The sequence below is a fragment of the Chenopodium album genome, chromosome 26 (assembly GCF_948465745.1).
Source record: "Chenopodium album chromosome 26, dcCheAlbu1.1, whole genome shotgun sequence".
Taxonomy (NCBI): Eukaryota; Viridiplantae; Streptophyta; class Magnoliopsida; order Caryophyllales; family Amaranthaceae; genus Chenopodium; species Chenopodium album.
This window is the reverse complement of record NC_137859.1, coordinates 27,543,605-27,568,573: the sequence shown is the minus strand read 5'-3', so window position 1 is coordinate 27,568,573 and position 24,969 is coordinate 27,543,605. Positions and strand designations below refer to the sequence as shown.

Here is a 24,969-nt window from a genome sequence, read left to right as displayed (position 1 = left end):
CTAAATACGGTCTGCATACCGTTAAGTATTTTTGTAATTTATTTTATTTTATTTAAGTAGTAGATAGAATAGAATAAAATTACAGGTTGCAGTTGATCCAAAAGCCAATGAAGTGAAGGCCCAATGGAGCAAAATGGATAAGATCCATGAAGGTTCAAGTGGGAACATTTTGATTTATCAGTTTTCTTAGGATTAAGGGGCCATACTATGTCATGTTTTATTGCATTAGTAGATTATGCATGTTTAGGTTTATTTATGTTTCTTGATGATGCGCTAGAGTTTACTATTTAATCACAACATAATAAATCTAGATCCCAGTAATATTGATGCAGCTTTTCCAATTAAAAACCCGACGAAAACCTTGATCGTTTGTGATGGGTCGGCCCTCAGCATAGCATCATAATATATCTTGGGGAAGTGGGGGTAGGACCGCATATCTACACTTTTAATTGGTTATATTCAAAAAGGTTACCTAAAGCGTTTAGAACCTTGAAGCTAAGAGTAATAATTAAACATGCGATGATTAATTATTCAACCAAGAATTACAAGAGTTGTAATCAGTAAAGAGTTTACTCACCTTGAAAATGTAATGGTTGATTGCAGAGCCTCACTCTGGTTAATTATTGCACAAATAAAGGATCTTGGAATCATTTTATTCAATAGAGGTCAATTTAAAATTGAATAAAATGCTTTAAAGTTACCAATAAATTCTAAAATTACTTGTGGTACTTTAAATTTGTTAAACATAATTATTGAATTTTGCCTCGTTTTGTTTTTGTTTGTAGATGAATAACTTATATGACAACACAGATTTACCAATGAAACTCAATTTAAGGCTAAATCTCAGAAACTACAAGCAATGGGAGGGCGAAATGAGAAATGTTCTCACAAGCCACAAGCTTGAAGCTCGTCTGTATGTACCCATTGAGAACAAGTGTGCTCTTGGTCAGGATCCTGAAATGCATGTGAAATTAGTTTTGGATGCACAAAGGGTCAAGTACCTAATACTGGAATCTATTCCAAATTGTTGGTATAATAGATTCAGACGGTATGAGGTGACAAACTTGTATCAATGTCTTCGTGCTATCTGTAGAGGTGGCATTGGGGCATTGGGTAGTGGAGGTGTCAACGATCCTAATGTAAGAGAGGTCGTTAACTTGATCCCTCAGACTTACTATTCCTGGGCTGACAGTCTAAGGTATGAGACTTATAAGATTCATGGTAAGATAATGGCAAAGAAACTCTTACATGGTCAGTTAGTAAGGAACCATGTCAATGAATTGGTTATTGTAAGACTTTCTCATAATGATGAGGGATCATCAGCAAATTTAATCAACATCTTACTTAACCATGCTGAGGAGCACCTGATAAGGAGAGAATGCCAATGCTTCTTTTGTGGTGGATGGCAAGTCCATACACCAGGGTGTCCCCATTACACACCAGTGAAAACAGAAGGTAAGGTGTTACTTGATGTTTTTGTTGTAGAGATTAATCTTACTTTATCTTCCACTTGGGTATTCGATACCGGTTGTGGTGCTCATATCGTTAATGACGTGCAGGGCTTGAAAGGAAGTAGGAAGCTAGATCCATGGGAAGTAACACTTCGAGTAGGAAATGGAGCAAAAGTTGCTGCACTTGCTATTGGGAGTTATCATTTGAGACTTCCTTCTGGACTTATTTTAGTACTTAATAACTGTTATTTCGTACCCAGCATTACTAAAAACATTATTTCAATTCCAGTTTTAGATAATGAAGGTTTTTCATTTGAAATAAGAGACAAACGTTGTTTTATTTCGAAAGAAAACATGTTATATGCTAATGCTAAGTTAATAAATGGCTTGTATGTCTTAGAATATGCAACTCATGTCTACAACATAGATCATAAAAAGCAGAAAACAGATGGTTCAAACCCAATTTACCTATGGCATTGTAGGCTTGGACATATTAACCAAAAGCGCGTCCAGAAATTACATAAGGATGGACTCCTTTCTTCTTTTGATTATGAATCATTTGAAAACTGTGAGTCATGCTTGCTTGGGAAAATGACTAAGTCACCCTTTACGAGAATAGGTGAAAGAGCTAGTGACCTTTTGGGACTCATACATACAGATGTGTGTGGACCAATGAGTTCAAAAGCTAGGGGTGGGTTTAGTTACTTCATTACTTTTACTGATGATTTAAGTAGATTTGGTTACATTTACTTAATGAAGAACAAGTCGGAAGCCTTTGAAAAGTTCAAAGAATTCCAGAATGAAGTACAAAACCAGCTTGGGAAAACAATTAAGGCATTACGATCTGTTCGTGGTGGCGAATATTTAACCCAAGAATTTGATGAACATCTGATTAATTGTGGAATGCTTTCACAATTAACCCCTCCAGGGACACCTCAATTAAATGGAGTGTTAGAAAGGAGGAATAGGACTCTACTAGATATGGTTCGGTCCATGATGAGCTTTACTGATCTTCACATATCTTTTTGGGGATATGCATTAGAAGCAGCTTCCAGAGTACTAAACAGAAGCCCATCCAAAGCAGTCGAGAAGACACCATATGAGTTATGGCATGGAAAAGTTCCAAATTTGTCTTATCTCAAGATTTGGGGACGTGAAGCCTATGTAAAACGTTTACAAAGCGATAAACTACACCCTAAATCAAACAAGTGTTTCTTTGTGGGCTATCCTAAAGAAACAAAAGGGTATTATTTCTACAATCGCGAAGATAACAAAGTGTTTGTTGCTCGCGATGGTGTCTTTCTAAAAAGGGAATTTCTATCTAGAAAGCCAAGTGGGAGTAAAGTGGTTCTTGAAGAAATTCGAGACGAGCAACAAATGGATGTGGATAACACCACGTTAGAGGTGAGGGCGCATGAAATGATTAATCATGCGTCGGAGCAAGCTAATTCCACCAGCGAGACTCCTATCGTCCCACTTGAATCTAATTCATGCGAAAATCTTCAAAAAGTTGGAGAGAAAATTTCTACTGTTGCTCCTACCCCACGTAGGTCTACCAGAATCAGAAACAAACAGTCTGTCGAGGTTCTGTTAACTGAGGATTCTGAAATCTTCTTATTGGAGAATGAGGAACCCACAACCTACAAGCAAGCTTTGGTGAGCCCCAACTCAGATAAATGGCTTGAGGCCATGAAATCCGAAATGGAATCAATGTCTGAAAATAAAGTGTGGACCCTAGTAGACTTGCCCAATGGGGTAAAACCCATTGGTTGCAAATGGGTCTACAAGATTAAAACAGACAAGGATGGAAATGCCTACATCCATAAAGCAAGACTGGTTGCAAAAGGGTGCAGACAGATTCATGGTATTGACTATGATGAAACCTTTTCCCTAGTAGCAATGCTTAAGTCCATTCGGATTATTCTAGCGATTGCCGTATTTTTCGATTACGAAATTTGGCAGATGGATGTCATAATCGCCTTCTTGAATGGGTTCTTGACGGAGGAAGTGTACATGACACAACCTGAGGGTTTTGAAGATATAGAAAATCCTAGAAAGGTATGCAAGCTTGAGAAATCCATTTATGGATTGAAGCAGGCATCTAGGAGTTGGAATCTTCGTTTTGATGAAGCGATCAAAAGGTTTGATTTTGTCAAAAGCGAAGAGGAACCTTGTGTATACAAGAAGTCTAGTGGGAGCAGCGTAGTTTTCTTAGTCTTGTATGTGGATGACATACTTCTCATGGTAAATGATATACCAATGCTTGAATCAGTCAAGGAATGGTTGAAAAGTTGTTTTTCCATGAAAGACCTAGGAGAGGCCGAATACATATTGGGGATCAAAATCCATCGAGACAGGTCTCGAAGGATGATTGGATTAAGTCAAGAGACTAATATTGATAAGGTTCTTGATAGATTTTCCATGAAAGACTTTAAGAGAGGATTTCTCCCCATGTCTCATGGCATCACTCTCAGTAAATCTCAGTGCCCTAAAACGGCAGAGGAGATGAGACGAGTAAGTGATAAACCTTATGCTTCGGTAATAGGATCAATCATGTATGCCATGATATGTACAAGGCCGGATATTGCATATGCTCTAAGCATGTGTAGCAGGTTTCAGGCAAATCCAGGAGAAGCACACTGGACAGCTGCCAAGAACATCCTTAAGTACTTGAGAAGGACTAAAGAGATGTTTCTAGTGTATGGTGGCGAAAAGGAATTGGTTGTCACAGGTTATACGGATGCGAGTTTCCAAATAGACAGAGATAACTTTAGATCTCAATCTGGGTACATTTTCTGTCTGAATGGAGGAGCAGTGAGCTGGAAAAGTTCAAAGCAAAGCACTGTCGTAGACTCTACGACAGAATCAGAGTATATGGCTGTTGTTGAAGCAGCTAAAGAAGCAGTTTGGATAAAGAAGTTCCTAATTGAGATGGACATTGTACCAAGTGCTCAAAAGGGAATCGAGTTGTTTTGTGACAATAATGGTGATATTGCTCAATCAAAAGAAGCTAGGTCACATTTCAAATCCAAGCATGTAGAGAGGAAGTATTACCTCATTCGAGAGATCGTTGACAGAGGAGATGTCAAGATGTGCAAAATTCATACGGATGAGAATATCGCTGATCCACTTACTAAACCCCTTCCAACTCCAAAGCATGAGAAACATGCTAATGAAGCTGGATTGAGGCCAATGATGTAATTAGAAGTTGTTTTTTGTTTTGAGAAAAATAAATTACATGTGTAATACATTCATTTGCAGAATTATGTTTAATCAGAAATTCTATTATTTCTCTTATTTAATTGTGGTTTTAATATTAAATAAAATGTCCAAAATAATTATGAATTGATGGGCTCACTAGGTTGATGACCTTTTGAATGAAACCCCACAGGTGAACAAAATTCATACATTATTTAAGTTCCTAGTTCGAAATCATTAACTAGACATAAATGATTTCACAAATTAGAACTAGCATGTAAGATTGATTGGATAGTGCAGTTTCATGGGCTATGGGAGCATAGTGATAATGCTCGGTCAATCACATGGATATGCATGAATGATGCATGATCGAACTATAGACCTACTTTGAAGTTCAATTATAGAACTTCCGGATATATTAGTGGATTCCTTTGACATGAGTGGAACACTGATTCTATTCAATGATTGTTTTGACTGTGGTACATTCAAACGTCTTGCCGTAACTGGAGATTTTAAAGGATGTTTCTGATGAGTGACATTTATGGCACTCATTTGGTTCCTTTTTGGATGATTTTTATTTCATTTTATCTCTCTTTTTTTTAGTTTTCCTTAGTTTTATTCTTGTTTTCTTTATTTTATGCTTTTTGTAGTTAGTTTCTCTATTTCATGCTTTTTCTAGTTTACTTGTTATTTTTCTCTTTTACTTGCTTTTTATCATTCGTTTGTAGGTGGTAATTGATTGTCCAAGAATTCCCAAGCTTACTCTCTATGAGCTTTCATTGTTTTCATGCCTAAAGATGGTGCAAGAAGCTTCAAGTCAAACGTGGATCCAAGGGGCAAGCTTCAAGGATTTGTATATGCCTTCCTCATGGCTTATACTTTTCAAGAAATTCAAGAAAGTTTCTGCCTACTTTGTCCTCCATCATCATCATCTAGGATGTGTGCACCGCTTGAGCTAGGACGAAGAGATGAAGGGGGAATACCCAGCCAGGTGCGGGCGCACCAGTCTGGGTGTGTCCCGTGCGCACCATTCTCTCTCCTCTGAGCGCCCGCACCTACGTGGGTCTATTTTTGGGCGTCAATACCGACCTCCTCTTTGTATATATAGTTATTTCTACCTACTTTTAGTAAGAAGTTTTTAGATTGAATTTGATAGTTAGTTTTTGGGAGAATTTTAGAGAGAGAAACTCATGATTTTTAGTGATTGGTCAAGAATTCCTCATTGTATTTGATCTTTAGATCAAAGTTTTGTAAGGATCTTCTTCTTGATTTCAATACAAGTTTGATTCTAGTTGATTTCATTTGTTTTCCATGGTATTGATGATTGATTGTAGAATTGATTGAATTTTTATTGATTTTGATTGATTGTTGGTTTAATCTTTGATTTCAATTATGTTGATGATGAAATTGATGATTGTTGTAGTTTTGATCTTGATTCCTATGGCTAGTGAGTAGTTTCCTAGCTAGGGAAATGGTGAAGCATGTTTGAATAATGGATTAGAGTAATTTGGGGATAATTGATAGAGTTGATGATATGATTAAATTTGGTTGATAATTCATGTGCATGTGTGTGATTAATTGAGGTTTGGCCATCTTTGATTATTGCACTAGATTGCATTGTGAGCTTGCTATGATACGGACCATTGATTAGTAACTTGCAATTTCACGATTGAGGTGCTTTGTGACGTTCCCTAGGTAGTGTTTAGCGTAGTTGACGCTAGTTAGACCTCTAGGTGAACCATCTTGGTATGCTCTTTTGGATACATGATGATCTTCCTTCTTATCACTTGACTTAGTCGGTTTGACCTCCCAAATTACCATTTTCCATTACAATTACATGTGGATCCATTGCCCTAGTGTCTTTAGATTGATTTCATATAAGTTCTTGCATCATTTAGCTCTAGCTCTAGTTTCCTTCATAAACCCCTTTTACTTGACTTCGAAATAGCTTGACTTAGGCATTATGCATTCGACCTCCATTCCTTTGGGTTCGACCTTGACTTACCACTACACTAAATAGGGGTTTGTTAAGTTACAAATTTTGTTTGATTGGGTGGGGTGGTAGCCCAACGACCTACCGTTCTCCTTCCCATCAAAATGGCGCCGTTGCCGGGGAATGGTGCTTTGAGTGCATGTTGTTGTTGAGTCTATTTCATTTCATTTGCAAAATACAAAAAGATTTTACACTTTAGGCTACACTTGTAGCCGTGCTACTTATATTTTCTTTGAGTTTTGTATGCATAGGTCCCGAGATCGCTCATTTGTTCCCTTTGATCCGGAGATTGAAAGAACTCTCTCAAGGAGGAGAGTAGCAAACAAGACCTTGGATTATAGTTCCTCAAGCGAAGAAGAGATTGAACAAGAGCAAGTCATGGGAGAACAACCAAGAGTTGCCTTGAAAGAATTGGGAGTACGCGGTGCATATAGGTTCGAGAGCGGCATAGCTTCACCTACAACACCGGCAAACGACTTTGAAATTCGGCCGGCAATGATCACCCTAATTGGGAGGAGACAATATAGTGGGGCAAAGAACGAGAGCCCATTTAACCATCTTAAGGAGTTCGAAAAATATTGCAACACGATCAAGGTTAATGGAGTGTCTCAAGAATTCATCCGCCTTAAGTTGTTCCCATTCTCTCTCTTAGGAAGGTCTTTGGAATGGCTAGACAAAGAGGTGAAGCCCAATTCATTGAGAACTTGGGATGATGTCACTAAAGCTTTCTTGTCCCGTTTTTATCCTCAAAAGAAAATGGCGGAGGCAAGGGCTTTGATTCAAGGATTCAAGCAAAAGCCAAATGAGAGTCTTTATGAGGCATGGGAGAAATTCAAGGAGTACCAAAGAGAGTGTCCTCACCACGGAATTCCAACATATCAATTGATCCAAATCTTCTACGGTGGTTTGAGTCCTCAAGGCAAAGCATGCCTTGATGGAGGGGCCGGTGGTCCAATCATAGGGGCCGGTGGTCCAATCATGAACAAAACCGAAGAAGAAGTTGTGGACATATTAGAGGATGTGGTGACTTACTATAGAGATTGGCAAGATGGGGAAAGAGATTCTTCAAGCAAGCAATCTTCGTTGTATTCGGTGGACCATCTTAATGCCATCAACAATCTTTCCTCTCAAATGACAAACTTGGGAAAGGAGATGACGGCGATCAAGGCCAAGTTGGAGAGTGTTTCTTCCTCTTCCCAAGCTCCAAATCTTCCCTCCCAAATTAAGGGGAGAGGTACTTCTTCTAACCCTCAAACTCCTTCTACTTCACATAATATGCCTATGGGATGTTTGTTTTGTGATGTATGTGGATCATATGACCATGATTCTAGCAATTGTAACAATGAATGTGTTGATGAGTTTGACAACAATGAGTGTGAACATGTTAATTTTGTGTCAAACAACAATGTTCAAAGGTTTGATAATCAAAGAGGCCAATGGAATAGGAATTACCAAAACCAAGGCAATTTTGACAACTATAATCATAATGGTGGTTATAGGAACCAAGGGAATCAAGGTTCTCGTGGTAACCATAACCAAGGTTATAGTGGCCAAAATCAAAGTCAAAATTATGGTAATCAAAACCAAAATTATGGTAATCAAAACCAAGGTTATGTAAATCATAACCAAGGTAATGGTAACCATAATCATGGTGGTGGTAACCATAATCAAGGTTATGGCTCAAATCAAAATAGGGGTAATTGGAACAATCAAGGAAGGGGAAATTTTCAAAACAATGCTCAAAGAGGTCCCCCACCCGGTTTTGTTCCAAAGACTCAAGGTGAAAATTCCTATTCACAACCTTCTTCTCCTAGGACTACTTTGGAGGAATTGATTGATAATCAAACCAAGATCATTAACACCTATATGGCGGTTAGTGATAAGAAATTCAATGAGATGATGACCCACAATAAGATGCTTGAGACTCAAATTACCCAATTAGCAAGCACTATTAAGGATTTTGCTAGTCCTTCATCTTTGCCTTCCCAAGGTGTTGAACCAAAGAAACCCGTGTACTCTATTGCCACAAGTGGTGGAAATGATTTTGATGAGGGAGTTTCTTGTTTAAAAGAGGAAAGAGATGAGAGTGGTGCTATGGAAAATGAAGTGGAGAGGGTTGAGTCCAAGGAAATTTATTGTGAGGTTGAGGAAAAAGAAGAATGTGTTGTTGAAAAGATGAGCGAGGTAGAGAGATTTCCCGATCTACCATATCCCCAAAAATATTTGAGATTCAAAATGGATGAGCAATTTGGGAAGTTCCTTGGAGTTCTTAAGGAAATTCATGATTCCACACCCTCTACCGAGCCAATTCCCGATATGCCTAAGTACTCCAAGTTCCTTAAGGAGATACTAGAGGAGAAGGAAGATTTTGATGAGGGTAGTTCGGTGGAAGGAGGGAAGTGTTTTAGTGCTCTTATCCATGGTGAGCTTTCGGAGAAGATGGAAGATCCGGGGAATTTTTCAATCCCTTGTCAAATCAAGAAAATGGTTTTTGAGAATGCTTTGTGTGATCTAGGGGCTAGTGTGAGTATTATGCCCTTTTTGGTTTTAAAAGGCTTGATCTAGATGAGCTTCAACCATCTAATATAACACTTCAATTGGCCGATCGCTCTATTAAGCTTCCTAAGGGAAGAATTGATGATGTTCCTTTAAAGATTGGGGAGTTTGTCTTTCCCGTGGATTTTGTTGTTTTGGAGATTGAGGAGGATGAGCATATTCCAATCATTTTAGGGAGGTCGTTCTTAGCCACCTCGGGAGCTTTAATAGATGTGAAGGGAGGTCAAATCACTTTGAGATGTGGAAAATTGGAAGAGAGTTTTAAGTTGAAGCCAATGCATGAGTCCTTATCTTGTGTGCAAGATATAGCATGTGCTAGTCTTTCTCGTTCCATTGATGATATGTGCATGATTGATTCTTCTACTAACAATGTTTTTGAGATTGTTGATGATGTTTGTGCAAGTCTTGATGATGTTAGTGAAGAAAAATTTGTAATTCAAAAGCCAAGGGATGAGAAAGAAATTGAGATTCCAAATTGGTTCAAGCTTAATTCTCAAGATGAAGAGAAAGCTTCCATGATTAAAGATGTTGAAGTCAAGTCGAAGAAAAAGGCCCATGACTCGAAGAAAGCAAGAAAAAGAAAGAAGTTGAGAAAGGAGAAGGAAGAATTTGAAAAGAATTTTGTGAAGGTTTCATTAAGCAACGATGAGAAGTTGCTCAAAATTGAAGAAGATTTTGCTCTATCAACTACCTTGAAGAAGGTGGTGTTCTTTGACCCTCCATGATTTGGAGGAAGGGTCGAGCTTAGGACCTTAAGCAAGCGCTTCCCGGGAGGCAACCCGGAGTTTCTAACTTTTCTCTTTGATTTTTGAATTTTCTTATTTTTGTTTCTTTTATTACTTTGTCTTTTCTTTCACTTTTCTACTTGATTGGATTTTTAGGATGACCTTTTGCGGGATTGGAATTCTACAAGTATGCATGATGAATGGAAGGTGTTCGTGGCACAAATCATATTTTATTCGATTCTAATCGAAATTTGAGGTAAAAGGGGTAAGAATTTTAGAGAGGTAAGATAGGAAATTCATGTTTTGAAAGTTGGAGGAAATTGATACTTAGTGAATTTTTGTGGTGAGCACATGAATTTTCAACTTTGAGGGCTTTGAAAATGATTTTAGCTACTGCCTATGTTGTTCCTCATCACCATCATGATTCATGTGCGCACCCAAATAGGCAGTAAGTATCAAAATGATGAGAAAAAGAAGGATTTAGAAGCGCCCAGTTTGTGCGGCCGCACACGAGGCCTGTGCGGGCGCACAGCCTGCGTGTGCGGGCGCACCAGCAGCAGGTGCGGCCGCACACCTGCTGCCGTGCTCCTTCTTATTTTCCTTATTCTTCTTCTTTTTCTCATTCCTTCATTCATCCTCTTCTAGCTCACGAAAACCTCCTTCACACCCTCCTCTTGTGCGCACCTCTAACCCCCTCTTTCACCATCTAAAATCCATCAAATCCTCACTAAAATCACTCCATTTTCAATCAAAATCACTCACAAAGCTTTCTACACTACAAATTCCTCACAAATTGACCCAAATTTCACTCACTCTCTCTCCTACTCTTGGTGGCCGAATTTGTGGCTTTCTTTGTGGGTTCGAATTGGTTGCTCTAAGTTGATTAATCTTGCTTCTTTTATGGTATAATCACTAATCCTTGCTTTAATTTTGCCATTTATATCATAATTTTGCATAGATTGAAAATTTGTATGAGCATGAATAGTGTAGTATTGATTTTGTGATTTTTTATGCTTGATCTTGATATTGTTTGTGATTTGGTGATGTTTGTTGATTGATTTTGCATAACATTGTATTGTTTGTTGATTTTGTAGTGATTCTCATCATTTTTGGTTGAAATCTTGTGAGTTGAATTTTTGGAGTATTGGTAGTATATGGTGATTGTGGTATTGGTCTTGTGATTGTTCTTGGATTGTTGAAAAGGAGTTTTTCTTGGATTATTGGTGGTGTGGATTGGTTTGGAAATTGGTTTGATTGAAAAGAAGTGTGAATTTGGAGTTTGGCAATTTTGGTAGTACGTGGTGAATTTGGGTGTGGTATTCTTGGTTCATTAATTTTGCTCCTTGATTGGATATTGGTGATCTTTCTAAGCCTCTCAAAATGTCTAAATACCTCAAGAAGTTCACCAAGAAACGGAAAACCGATGTTAGCATCGATGAACCTCCTCGCCCAAGTACCTCCTCTAGGCCTAGTACATCTTCTAGGCCTAGTACTTCCAACCCTTCCTCCACTCAAACTCGACCCCCAACCTCTCTTCCCAAAAAGAAAAACTTCACCGACAAACAGAAGACCTTCTACCAAAACTTGAAGGAAGAAAGAATCCTAAAACAAACCCGCCACTACTTCCAACCCGATATGCTGAAGTTGGGTATTGATAATGATGTGCAGTCGTTGCTTCTGAATCTTCGATTGGGTTCTTTCATCACCGATGCCTACCGCACCTATAAGGAGCCTACTTTGGAGTTCTTGGCTACCTTAGAGCTTGTACCCGTAGGAGGGGTATATAGGGTGTGTTTCCAATTGTTCAACCACATCTTCGACCAATCATTGGAAGAGTTCAACGCCGCTCTGGATTTTGATCCCCACGGGGATATTGTCAACGTTGAACACTACATCTTCCCGGAGTATGATCAAAACTCATGGTGGGAAGACATCTCAGGTGGTACTGAGTTTATCACCAACCGGGCTAAGATCTCAGCGATGTACCAACCTTGCCTTAGGGTTGTACACCGTCTTTTGGGCTATGTTTTGTTCCCCAAACAAGAAATGGGGAAGTTGAGTAAGTTGGAGCTCAAGGTCCTTTGGTTGTCTACCCGCCCGGAGTATGTGGGCCGGTTGAACTTGGGGTATATCTTTGCCCAATATTGTTTGGACCTTCGCAAGAGGAGTACGGGAGAGATCCCATGCGGGGGCATGGTAACTAGGCTATTGACTCGCCTTCGCCTCGATGATTATCTCCCATTTTGTAAGGAGATCGGGGATGCAACTTCTATCTACCTCGATATGCAACAATTGGGTCAAATCCAATTTATCTCCAAGGGCTTTAGCGAAGGGAGATATGAGTGGCTTAGGGGCAACGAGCATTGGTGCTACTTGCCTAACCCCAGCTTGACTTCTTTGGCTCGGATTGCCAACAATGTGTGGCATGTTCCCAAGTCCTTCCGGCATCCCAACTTCGACTCCGATGAGGATGAGGAAGAAGATGATGAAGAAGAACAACAACATCAACAACAACAACAACATTAACAACAACAATATTATTCTCCACAACAACAAGCTCCTCAAGAGCAAGAGCAGGAGCAAGGGCAACATGCTTTCGCCAATGCGGATTTGAGGGCTCTTAGTGAGCAAATGAGTGGATTGAAAATCCACGTGGATGGCATGTATGATCAAGACTTTGGGGCCATCTATGAGCAACTAAGAGGTATTCAGGAGATGCAACAAGGTATGTTTATACAACAACAACAAATATATGAGGCGGAGGTTAACCGTGGGAACATTACTCCCCCGGTTAACTATCCGTACTTCCCGCCCCAACAAGGTCCTCTACCTTCGTTTGGGCATCCTTATTGGTCGGGGCCTTCTAACCCCGACACCGAGCGTCGCTACTATCCGGACGAGCACGGTAACTATGATTACAAGGCTCCGGGTGGTAGTGACTATAGGGGTGATCCTAACTACCCCCATGTCCATCCCAACCACCCCTTCGAACTCTCTTTGCCCGATAACTTCACCCCTCTTGCTCCTTGGCAACAAGATCTTTTCAAGGGGCATTATGGGTGGCCCGAGGGGTACACCGGAGGATGGGAGCCCTACCCTCATCCCTTCGTTGACCCCGAGCGCAACAGAGACCCCGATGGGGCCGGGCCGAGTGGGAGTGGTGGTGGTGATGGTAGTAGTTATTAGTTCCCTTTAGCTTCTCATGCTTTTTGCCTCCATCCCTTATATTTTTGATGCATGTTTTGTTTTAATTGGGATGTTGAGATGTATTTTTAACTAGCTTGGGGGAACTAATAACTTGCTCGGTGACCAATTTTGTTGTTGTGTACATACCTTAGTTGTTTGCATGTTTATTTTCATTCCTCTTGTTTGTTTTCCTCATTTTCTTGATCTCTAGGCTACTTTCCTTGTAGCTAGCTTGTTTGCCCGATTTGCTTGGATGCTTGTTGTTTGTGGTGATGTTTTGCTTGGCATGTTGTTGTTGATGATCCCTTATATCCAAATCCCTTAATCCAAAACCCTTTAATCCAAATCCCTTAAATCCAAATCTTGTAGTTTAGAGTAGTTCTTTAGTTAGTTTAGATTTTCTTGTTAACTTAGCTTTATTTCTTTTATTCTTTCTATTCTTTGGTTAGTTTAGCTTTTCTTTCCTTTAGTTGTATATACTTTTTGCTTAGTTTAGTTTCCTTTTATTTGTTGTTTTCTTTTATTTGTTTTGAAGTTACTAACCATTTTCTTTGTTCATAGTTTCTTTTATTTCTTTTTCTCACTTGGTTCCTTGAAGAGCTTATGGATATGGCTTGCTACGAGGTGGTTTCTAATCGCTTCATTTATTTTTGCTAAGCTTGGAAACCCGGTGAGACCTTTCTTATTTTCTCTTTATTTTCCTTGGTTGCATAGAATAGGATTAGTTTAGGAGAAGTTGAATGGTTCGAGGATGGATGCTTGTTAACACATAATGTGTTTGGGATTGGTGACTTTGTTGTTTATCAATCACTTGTTTGTCGATTGGGAATTTTATGTGTTTAACTTGCTTTCTAGTCCTTTGCACGCTATTTCTCCTATGTTTTCCTTTTCTATGTCTCCGTTTCTTTTCTTCTACTCTCTTCTATTTTACTTTTTCTCTTACTTTCCTTTATTTTTCTTTTCATTTTTGATGTGATTTTGAGGCATTGTTTTTCATTTCTTTTCTTATGAAATGAACCTTGTACATTGGACTTGTCTTTTGCATGATTTTCTTCCTAGGTTGTAAAGGTATGCACGGTTTGAGATTATGTTCGGTTGACTCTAGGATAGTGTATGCTAGGGTAGTTGGTTTGAACTAGGGGGATCATGAAGCCGGATTCTACTTGTTTGTGGTACGTTGGTAGTTGCTTCCTATAGTTGATTTGACACCACTAGTGAGTTTTTGCCACAACCTTGTGAGGTTACTTGTTTTTCTAGCCTTCAACATTCCTTGTATGAGCGGCGTGGATCCTTGACTATGCAAACCTAATCTAATAAAGCTTGATGTATGATTCTCAAACACGAGACCGAACTATCTAGGAAGGACAAAGGCACATTTTTTCGGGGTGGTATTTTTCATTTTTGTTATATTTTGTTATTTTCTTTATTTTTGGGTTTACATTTGCCTTCTTGCAACCATTTGAGCCTTATCCCTTCTTTTCAAGCCACATCTTTAGTTATTTGACCTTTTGTTTCATTTTCTATATTTTCTTGGTTTTTGTGAAACAATATGATCATTTGAGATGAAGTTTGTGGTGGTTAAGTTGGAATTTTGGTTTTTATGTAAGCAAGTTTGTGATTTCATTTTCTTTGTGAATAATGGCAAATATATGTGGAAAAGCCGTCCTACTTCTTAAAAGGCATGGACTAATAATTTGCATTTAGGAAAAGCCGTCCGAATTAAGCAAAAGGCAAGGACTTTGCAAATACAATATAAAAACACAAAACAAAAGAAAAAATTGAAAAAGTGAAAAAATTCAAAAATATTTTGATGTATTCTTTTCTCCTTCTAAGCATTGAGGACAATGCTTCATTTTAGCTTGGGGGAGAAGCGTGTACGCTTTTTGTATATATTTTTGTGAGTATAGCTTCAAGTAAGCTTGGGGGTGTTGTTTTTGTTTGGTAATTTCTTGATTGTGGTGTTAAGGATTGATCACCCTTTTGCTTCACTTTTTAGGAAAATCACCAAATTTTTAAATTTTAGCCTACCTTCACCCTTTATGCCTTACGTTACAACCTTGGGGAAAGACCTTTCGACCTAGATAGTTGAGTCACTATTCGGGGGAGGGCATCATGGGTCATTGCCTAAGGAAAGGGGATGCATAGTCAAGATTGTCGAGTAGCCTTAAAATACTTCTTTTCCGGTTCCTTCGAGGAATCATTGGGACACTCACTAAGGGGAGATTTGAGACTAGTGGGAAGAACGCGGTAAGATTGTTTGGGATGAAAGTGAATTGTGATAACTAGTTCCTATGCCTAGCATACCCTATGTTTCAATCAACCTTGGATATCTTGAAACGTGCATACCTTAACTACTTGAGAAAGATTGTCATTCATTTGCATTATAGTCTTTATGTTGGTTCACTTCGCAAAGGTTTGTTTTTATTTCATTTTCCTTCCTTTTTATGGTTTGCCTCATTGATGTTTGGTGGAGAGTTATGGGTCAAACTCTTAGGATACCCTTACGAGACCTCACTCGTCCTCATAGGCGACTTTGGGGTTTAAAGGGCTTGTTGTAGCTAAAAACAACCGTGATTCCTACGACAGTGAGTTTTAGTGTATATTCTTATCTTGAGTCTTTCTTTTTCGTTTTCAATAAAATTTTCATCCTCATTCTTTCTTGCTTTGTTTTGCTCGAGGACGAGCAAAAGTTTAGCTTGGGGGAATTTGATGAGTGACATTTATGGCACTCATTTGGTTCCTTTTTGGATGATTTTTATTTCATTTTATCTCTCTTTTCTTTAGTTTTCCTTAGTTTTATTCTTGTTTTCTTTATTTTACGCTTTTTGTAGTTAGTTTCTCTATTTCATGCTTTTTCTAGTTTACTTGTTATTTTTCTCTTTTACTTGCTTTTTATCATTCGTTTGTAGGTGGTAATTGATTGTCCAAGAATTCCCGAGCTTCCTCTCTATGAGCTTTCATTGTTTTCATGCCTAAAGATGGTGCAAGAAGCTTCAAGTCAAAGGTGGATCCAAGGGGCAAGCTTCAAGGATTTGTATATGCCTTCCTCATGGCTTATACTTTTCAAGAAATTCAAGAAAGTTTCTGCCTACTTTGTCCTCCATCATCATCATCTAGGATGTGTGCACCGCTTGAGCTAGGACGAAGAGATGAAGGGGGAATACCCAGCCAGGTGCGGGCGCACCAAGGTGGTGTGCGGCCGCACATTGCTCGGATGCGGCCGCACACCTGGTGCGTGCGGGCGCACCAGTCTGGGTGTGTCCCGTGCGCACCATTCTCTCTCCTCTGAGCGCCCGCACCTACGTGGGTCTATTTTTGGGCGTCAATACCGACCTCCTCTTTGTATATATAGTTATTTCTACCTACTTTTAGTAAGAAGTTTTTAGATTGAATTTGATAGTTAGTTTTTGGGAGAATTTTAGAGAGAGAAACTCATGATTTTTGGTGATTGGTCAAGAATTCCTCATTGTATTTGATCTTTACATCAAAGTTTTGTAAGGATCTTCTTCTTGATTTCAATACAAGTTTGATTCTAGTTGATTTCATTTGTTTTCCATGGTATTGATGATTGATTGTAGAATTGATTGAATTTTGATTGATTTTGATTGATTGTTGGTTTAATCTTTGATTTCAATTATGTTGATGATGAAATTGATGATTGTTGTAGTTTTGATCTTGATTCCTATGGCTAGTGAGTAGTTTCCTAGCTAGGGAAATGGTGAAGCATGTTTGAATAATGGATTAGAGTAATTTGGGGATAATTGATGGAGTTGATGATATGATTAAATTTGGTTGATAATTCATGTGCATGTGTGTGATTAATTGAGGTTTGGCCATCTTTGATTATTGCACTAGATTGCATTGTGAGCTTGCTATGATACGGACCATTGATTAGTAACTTGCAATTTCACGATTGAGGTGCTTTGTGACGTTCCCTAGGTAGTGTTTAGCGTAGTTGACGCTAGTTAGACCTCTAGGTGAACCATCTTGGTATGCTCTTTTGGATACATGATGATCTTCCTTCATATCACTTGACTTAGTCGGTTTGACCTCCCAAATTACCATTTTCCATTACAATTACATGTGGATCCATTGCCCTAGTGTCTTTAGATTGATTTCATATAAGTTCTTGCATCATTTAGCTCTAGCTCTAGTTTCCTTCATAAACCCCTTTTACTTGACTTCGAAATAGCTTGACTTAGGCATTGTGCATTCGACCTCCATTCCTTTGGGTTCGACCTTGACTTACCACTACACTAAATAGGGGTTTGTTAAGTTACAAATTTTGTTTGATTGGGTGGGGTGGTAGCCCAATGACCTACCGTTCTCCTTCCCATCAGTTTCCCGGTCACTTCATGAATTGAGTGGGAGCTTTAGTTGCCACAAGATTGGATTGAGTCTACCTATTAACTAGGAATGTGTCTTGGCCCCTTGAAGAGGGAGAATTCAGAAAAATGCATGGCCGTGCTCAAATGTGTTACATAGTAACCATTTGTTTTGTAATTCTAACTCAGATTTCAAGAAAAGATTTGTAGACTAATATGATCATGACATGAGATGCAATCATATTATCAAATCGACACACATTGACTTAAGTAATTTGAATATTGTGCACTTGTCTCAGACAAGTGGGAGATTGAAGGAGTTATGTCTTCGATAAGTGCAATTACTAGATATATCAAAGGATCACAGTTATGGAGATAATAAGTTCATACTATAAGGTTGCCAATGTCTATTGCTAGATATGACAATTGGACTTTGGGCTTGTCAAATGGTCCAAAGCCTTATAGGATGGATCCTATAAGGTCACACACTAGAGTATTGGGTTATACAAGTTAGAGGCCCATTATTGGGCCTCATGAATATATGACACACCTTATGTTTGGGCTTGGATTGTAAGTAGAGTTCAATTAGGATTTGGACATGGTTTTATTTCTAGATATGATCTATAAATATAAACCATGCCTAGGGTTGCATGATATAACAATTTACACACTGTGAATTGTTAGACAAGCAACCAAGAGATCCCAAACCCTAATTCTCTTTCTCACTTTTGGCCCTCCCTTTCTCCTCCCCTATTCTGTGCGTCTCCCCTCCATTGGTGGTGCGTGTGGTGGTGCGTGGGTGGTGTTGTGGTGTGCTCGTGACTCTAATCTCCGTTGAAGGTTGATTGAAGCGTTCGGTCACAACTAACTAGCATTAGTGGAGGTTTAATCCGTGCCCGTGGACTAAGTAGAGGAATCACACGTGGGGTTCTTTGTCTCCCTTGTTCTTGCTCGATCGCTAGTGGAATCACGCTTCAAAGGTATAATTCTTACTTCTTTATGTGTTATGCATGAGATCCTTGGTTTGGTGCTATGTGAATATGATTCATGTTAATTCCGCATTTAGTACCTATAATCTCCTACATTTGTCAAGCAATTGATCATACTTGACGGAGTTTGTGGTGGAGAAGTTGAAAGTTTTGGTTCTTATGAAAGCAAGATTGTGTCATGCTTTCTATGTATGTGAATAATGGCAAATGAGTTTGAGTAAAAGCCGTCCAAAGTTGAAAAAGGCAAGGACACATAACTGCAAAGTTGAAAAAGCCGTCCAAAGTTAAAAGAGGCGAGGATAAAGCACTATTAAACATGAAAAATGAAAAATCAAAAAATATTTTGATGTGAGTATTCTCCCTTTTTTAGCATTGAGAACAATGCTCCATTTAAGCTTGGGGGGAAGCGTTCTCACGCTTTTTGTGTATATGTTCGTGATTTATAGCTTTGAATAAGCTTAGGGGTTTACGTATTTTTGTTTGGATTGGTAATTACTTGATTACGATTCTAAGAAAGGGTTCGTTCTTTGCTTCACTATTAGAAAAACCACCAAATTTCAAATTTTAGCCCACCTTCACCTCTTATGCCCTTACGTTACAACCTTTGGGAAAGCCCTTTTGACCTAGAAGTTGAGTCACTATTCGGGGGAGGGAATCATGGGTCGTTGCCTAAGGAGAGGGGATGCATAGTCAAGATGTCGAGTAGCCTTAAATAATCTCTTTTTTCGGTTCCTTCGAGGAATCATTGGGATGCTCACTAAGGGGAGATTTGAGACTAGTGGGGAGAACGCGGTAAGATTGTATGGGATGAACGTGGATTGTGATGTCTAGTTTTTATGCTTAGCATACCCTATGTTTCAATCAACCTTGGATATCTTGGAACGTGCATACCTTGATTGCTTGAGAAAGATTTTCATTCATTTGCATTATAGTCTCTTTGTAAGTCCATTTCACAAAGGTTTTGTTTTCCCTTTTTCTTTTCTTTTTATGGTTTTGCCTCTCGGATGTTGGGGGAGAGTTATGGGTCAAACTCTTAGGATACCCTTACGAGAACATTACTCGTCCTCTAGGGGGATCTAGGGGTTTAAAATGGCTTGTTGTAGCTAAAAACAACCGTGATTCCTACGACAGTGAGTCTTAGTGTATATTCTCATGTTGAGTCTTTCTTTTTCTTTTTGAATAAGTATTTCATCCTTATTCTTTCTTGCTTTGTTTTGCTCGAGGACGAGCAAAAGTTTAGCTTGGGGGAATTTAATGAGTGTCATTTATGGCACTCATTTGGCTTCTTTTGGGATGAAATTCATGTTCTTTTATAGCTCTTTTCCTTAGTTTTCTTTAGTTTTGTTCTGTATTTCTTTAGTTTGTGCTTTTCTTAGTTAGTTTTCTTTCTTTGTGCATTTCTTTGTTTATTTGGTCTTTTTCCCTTTTATTTGCTTGTTTTCGTTTATGTTCAGGTGATTATCGTGTTTCCAAGGATTCCCGGGCCTTCCTCTCATATTTCTCATCAATTTGGACGCCTCATATTCGCCTTTTGGAGCTTAAGTTTGAAGGAATGCAAGGAGCAAGTTCATGAGATTGGTGCGCGCGTACGCATGCGGTGGGGGCATCATCTTTGGCATGAACGCACCAAAATAGCCATTTCAAGACTGCCTACCTTAGTGTTCATCATCACCGAGACGAGCGCACGAGGATGAGCTAGGACGAAGAGGAAGGAGGCTTCCCCTGCTGCCAGGTGCGGCCGCGCACGAGGGTAGTGCGGTCGCGCGGCCGCGCCACCCTGGGTCCCTATTCCGTACCCATTTTCCCGCGGCCGCGCCTCACCCTTGATGCGACCGTGCCTTTTCGGGTTTCTTTTGGACAATCTAACTAACTCTTCTTTTGTAGCTTTCCTTTATATAGTTTTTCCTTCTATTTTTAGAGAGAGAATCATGAGAGAATAATTAGAATAGAACTAGAATCAGTTTTAGATCAAATTAGAGAGATTTTTAGAGAGAGAGACTCTAGGTTTTAGTGAGAGAAATTCATGGTGGATTGTTAATGATTGAAGCTTTCTTTAATTCCTTTGATCTTTGATCAAGATTGTAAGATTTGCTTTTCTTTAATTCAATCTTTATTTTGATTTTAATTATTTTGTTGAATGTTCAAGTTTGATTGATTTGTGATTTGATTTTAGTTTGTTCAATTTGATCATGATCGATGAATTTGTTTTTTAGCTTTGTTTTGATCTTGATTTTTATGGATTGTGAGTAGTTAGATTGCTAGGGTAATGGTGAAGCATGTATGAGTAATGGATTGAAGTTAATTTGGGAAAATTGATTGAGTTGATGGTGTGATTAAATTGCCTAATTGATCATGTGCATGTGTGTGTTTGATTTAGGCTTGATCACCCTAGTTATTCACACTAGACTGCATTGTAGATACACATTGATACGGACCATTGATTTGTGGCTTGCAATTACACGATTGAGGTGTCTTGTGACGTTCCTAGCTAGAGTTTATCGTAGTTGACGCTAGTTAGACCTCTAGGAAAATAGCTTAATATGCTCTTTTGGTTGCATGATTGGCTATCCCTCGCATCACTCGACTTAGTCAACTCTTTCCCAATTAGCGGAATCCGTTACGAGTACATGTGGATCCGAGCCCTAGTGTTCATTACATTTGTCCCTATTTTGCTTGCTTAGTTGTTTAGAATTCACACCCCTTACCTTACCTTTCCGGAATAGCTTGACTTGACAATATAGGATCACACCATTCCTTTGGGTTCGACCCTCGACATACCATAATACTTGTATAAGGGTGTGTTGGGAAATTATAAATATTGTTTGGCCTAAGGTAGAGTTAGTTTCAACGACCTAGCTTGACTCTTGTCACCAACAGAAGCAAGGTTCAACCTTTTGCCGTCCTTGCGCCAGAGGAATTCCAGCACGCAGTTCTTGGGTCCGTAGCACTTGTCATCCAGAAACTCAGTCTTGCCCTCCTCTACAGGCTCCACAACATAAGTGGGTTGACAATAAAAAAGAGAACGATCACCTGGGGACTCAGTCATCCTGTTTGTTTGGACAGCTGGAGAGGGAGATGGTGATGAAGTCTCAGCACTGCCACCCCACACTACATAATGGTCAAACCGATTCACATCAGCCATGTCATCAAGCCAAGCAGAACTGTTTAAAGGCTGAACATGGGGAATGAGGCTAACAAGGGACACGTTATGGGGATTAGCCTTGACAGCGTCAGCTAACTGCTTATGGCGCATTGCGTGCATCCTCAAACGGGTGAGATGGGACAAAGGAATCCCATCCAACATGAGCACCCGTTAACAGTAGGGATCAAAGAAATTAGGGCGGGGCTTGCGTTGGAAAGGGCGAAAGGCACTACCCTCAGCGGGACGACTACTGCCTGACCCAGATGCAGCAGTAGGAGTCGCGGCAGTATCTGTCCCGCTCGCAGCGAGGGGACAGTCAAAAGGCATAACTATTTGTATAGGAATGGGGGAAGAAGAATGAGAAATAGGAGGAGTGTGCGCAGGGCGCTCACCTGAAGGGGATAATCGGGTAGGAGAATCCGATTCAGAAGCCAGTTGAGCTCACTCATATTCTGACTATCATAAGCGTCAGACATTATGAAATCTACAAAGACAAAGGGCCCACAAAGAGAAGAAAAAAGCAATGGGGCACCGAAAATCAAGGATCAATCTAGGGAGACAAGAACAATGAAGGAATAAAGGGAAAGAATCAAGAACGCAAGTACAACAACAAAAGGGGGGGAAATTGGACAATGTCAATTAGGGCGAATCAAAAGATACAATCTTGTGAAGAAAAACGCAAAAAGAAGCGAAATTGGGAAAAGACTTACAACAAAAAGGTACAAAGTAAGTACCTTTAGAAGAAATAGTTGCAGAAGCAACAGAGTACAACAACAATGGCGAACGCAAGAACTTGAACAGAACAAAGTTCAAAACTGCAATTAAGAAAGACAAAAGAAAAAGCAAATTAGTAAAGAAGTAAGAGCAAAGAAGAGAAAAACGAGTATGACAGAAAAATTGAGGCAAAAACAAAGGCAAGGAAAGCAGAAACTTACCACAACAATGGAAGAGCACAGACGTCTGACGAAGGAAATGAAGAGTGAAGTTTTTGAAATAAAAGTAAAAAAGAGAGGAAGATGAAAAAATGAGGAAAAGAAAAGAAATGAGTAAAGGGGATAGTGAATTTAATACGAAGTAAGGGGCGGTTGGGCATGAAGTAAAGCCAAACCGCCATGTCACTTTAGTAAAATTGAAATTGACGGCCCTGATTACCGACACGCATGCAAATACTGTTCCCGCCAAAAAAAAACAAAGGAAGTACAAGCTCATCATTTCTTAGACTTCAACGGGAGTGATCGAAATTCCTCTCCGCAAGCTCATCATTTCTTAGACTTCAGTGGGAGTGATCGAAATTCCTCTCCGCAAGCTCGTTATTTCTCAGACTTCAGCGGGAGTGATCGAAATTCTTATCCGCAAGCTCATCATTTCTTACACTTCAGCGGGAGTGATCGAAATTCCTCTCCGCAAGCTCGTCATTTCTCATACTTCAGCGGGATATTCCTCTCCGCAAGCTCGTCACTTCTCAAACTTCAGCGGGAGTGATCGAAATTCCTCTCCGCAAGCTCGTCATTTCTCCGACTTCAGTGGGAGTGATCAAAATCTCTCCTCGCAGTCTTAGTAGGCCACGAAAAGATGTGCGCCCAGCAAGCAGGAACAGAGCAATCATACAGATCCAACAGTACAATAGCACCATCACCTGAATTACGACCTGATCTCCCAAACTTCCAGATCGCGTCAACAAACCGGAGGCTTGAGGGGCTGGGAGTGCGCAGGGTAATTCATCCAGACGACCCGTTAAGCCACGGCCAGTAAGGCCACACGCTTAGATTAGCTGGCATGAATGACCTCACGCCATCTCTTGAGGGGCTAGTTGTAAGGGATAGCTCTTGCTGAGCTATTCCTTCCAGCTGGGCTCAGTTGGGAAGATTCCACCACGCAAGTAAGAGTCAGAATGAGTGACCTCATACCACCTCTTGAGGGGCTATTTGTATAGGATAGCTCCCGCTAAACTATCGCCCAACTCCCAGGGTGCGCACTCATGGCCGAGAGAATAGCTGTGAGGGGCTCACCGGCCCAATGAAGATAGCCCGCAGAGTTGACCAGGTTGAACTCTCCATAAAGGAGATCATACACCTATAAATAGAGGGCAAAGTACAACGGAAAAGAGGTTAGACACATAAGTTATTACACTCTCTACATCTCTCTAAGTACACTTTCTCTCTCTAAACACTCTTTAACTTAGGCATCGGATGGGGGGTTCCTCGAGCCACCCCCGAGGGCAGTTTACGTGTGTTGCCTTGTGTAGGTTGTCGACGGGGCCCAGCTCACCCAGCAAAACCCTTGGATCCACACCTGGAACAATTATTATTATTATTATTATTATCATCATCATCATTATTATTATTATTACAAAAACCTACATAGTTAATCAATTTACAAGAAATTGATTGGGAGCCGAGATACAATCTGGGCCCCTACCCCTCTAGCTATAGTGAACCCGATCCTGCTGAAGATGTGAGCACCTGCACGAGCACGAATATCCTAAGTCTTAGCGAACTCCTGAACCTGCTTCAGCAACGCAATAGCATCTCTCTCTAATTCCCCCAACGAAGAAAAGGAGAAAGGAAGAAAACCATAGCCAATAGCCCTTGCAACGCGCCCCATACTTGTCCCGCTTTCGCTGAGCCGCCACCGACACAACACGACCAGGAACGAAGTCAGACAACCCCGATTGTGTCAAAGGTGAAGACCCCATGAAGTCAACAAATAAATCAAGGCCTCTTTCCCAGGAATAAAGCACCACATCTGCTGGTCGAAAAGCCCCTTCGTTTCCTCCAATTAACCCAATGTTAACCTCCTTTCGAGCAGAAAACCTAGACCGAAAACAAATATCAACAAGGGTGTCATGAACAACATTGTGCCGATGTTTAATACCCACCATCTCAGCACAAGACACCGCATGGTCCCCATAAATATCCCCATCAAAAACCCTTGAGCAAGTAGAACACGGTGTTGAAACGGAGAACAAAGGAACATCCAACGGTAGCAAATAACACTACGGTAAGTCTTACCATTCATAGTCTAACCCAAATGCGATATCGGGACCGTCCACAACCAGGCCGAAGAGTGATCCCCCTGCTGGGACTTCCATAAGGCAACCTGTCGCGGAGTTAAGGAGAAAGTGGAATCCGCAAATGTAGTGACCTTTGTGAAATATATATCTGCCAACTTTTTCATGAGTCTGGGGGCATCGATCTCACTAGGGTTACTCATAAGGTCAGTCTCCACAGTCCTGTTAAAAAGACTAAGAGCACCATCGAAGGCCGGTCCCAGACCAACAATACCAGAATTATGAAGAAGCGTAGCCTGAAGACCAAAACACTGTAGACGCGACGCAAGGAAAGCACAACGCCGAACATCACCCGCTGAATAGACACCCAAACCACCATAAGAAAAAGGTAAGG

General features: G+C 40.0%; 1 non-coding gene across 1 annotated transcript; it reads right to left on the bottom strand.

The window, feature by feature from the left end:
- Positions 1 to 7,405: 7,405 nt before the first annotated feature.
- Positions 7,406 to 7,511, bottom strand: LOC145618833 (small nucleolar RNA R71). The gene has a single exon (XR_014108068.1). It is a non-coding gene; the product is annotated as a small nucleolar RNA R71 (small nucleolar RNA).
- Between the last annotated feature and the right edge of the window lie 17,458 nt (positions 7,512 to 24,969).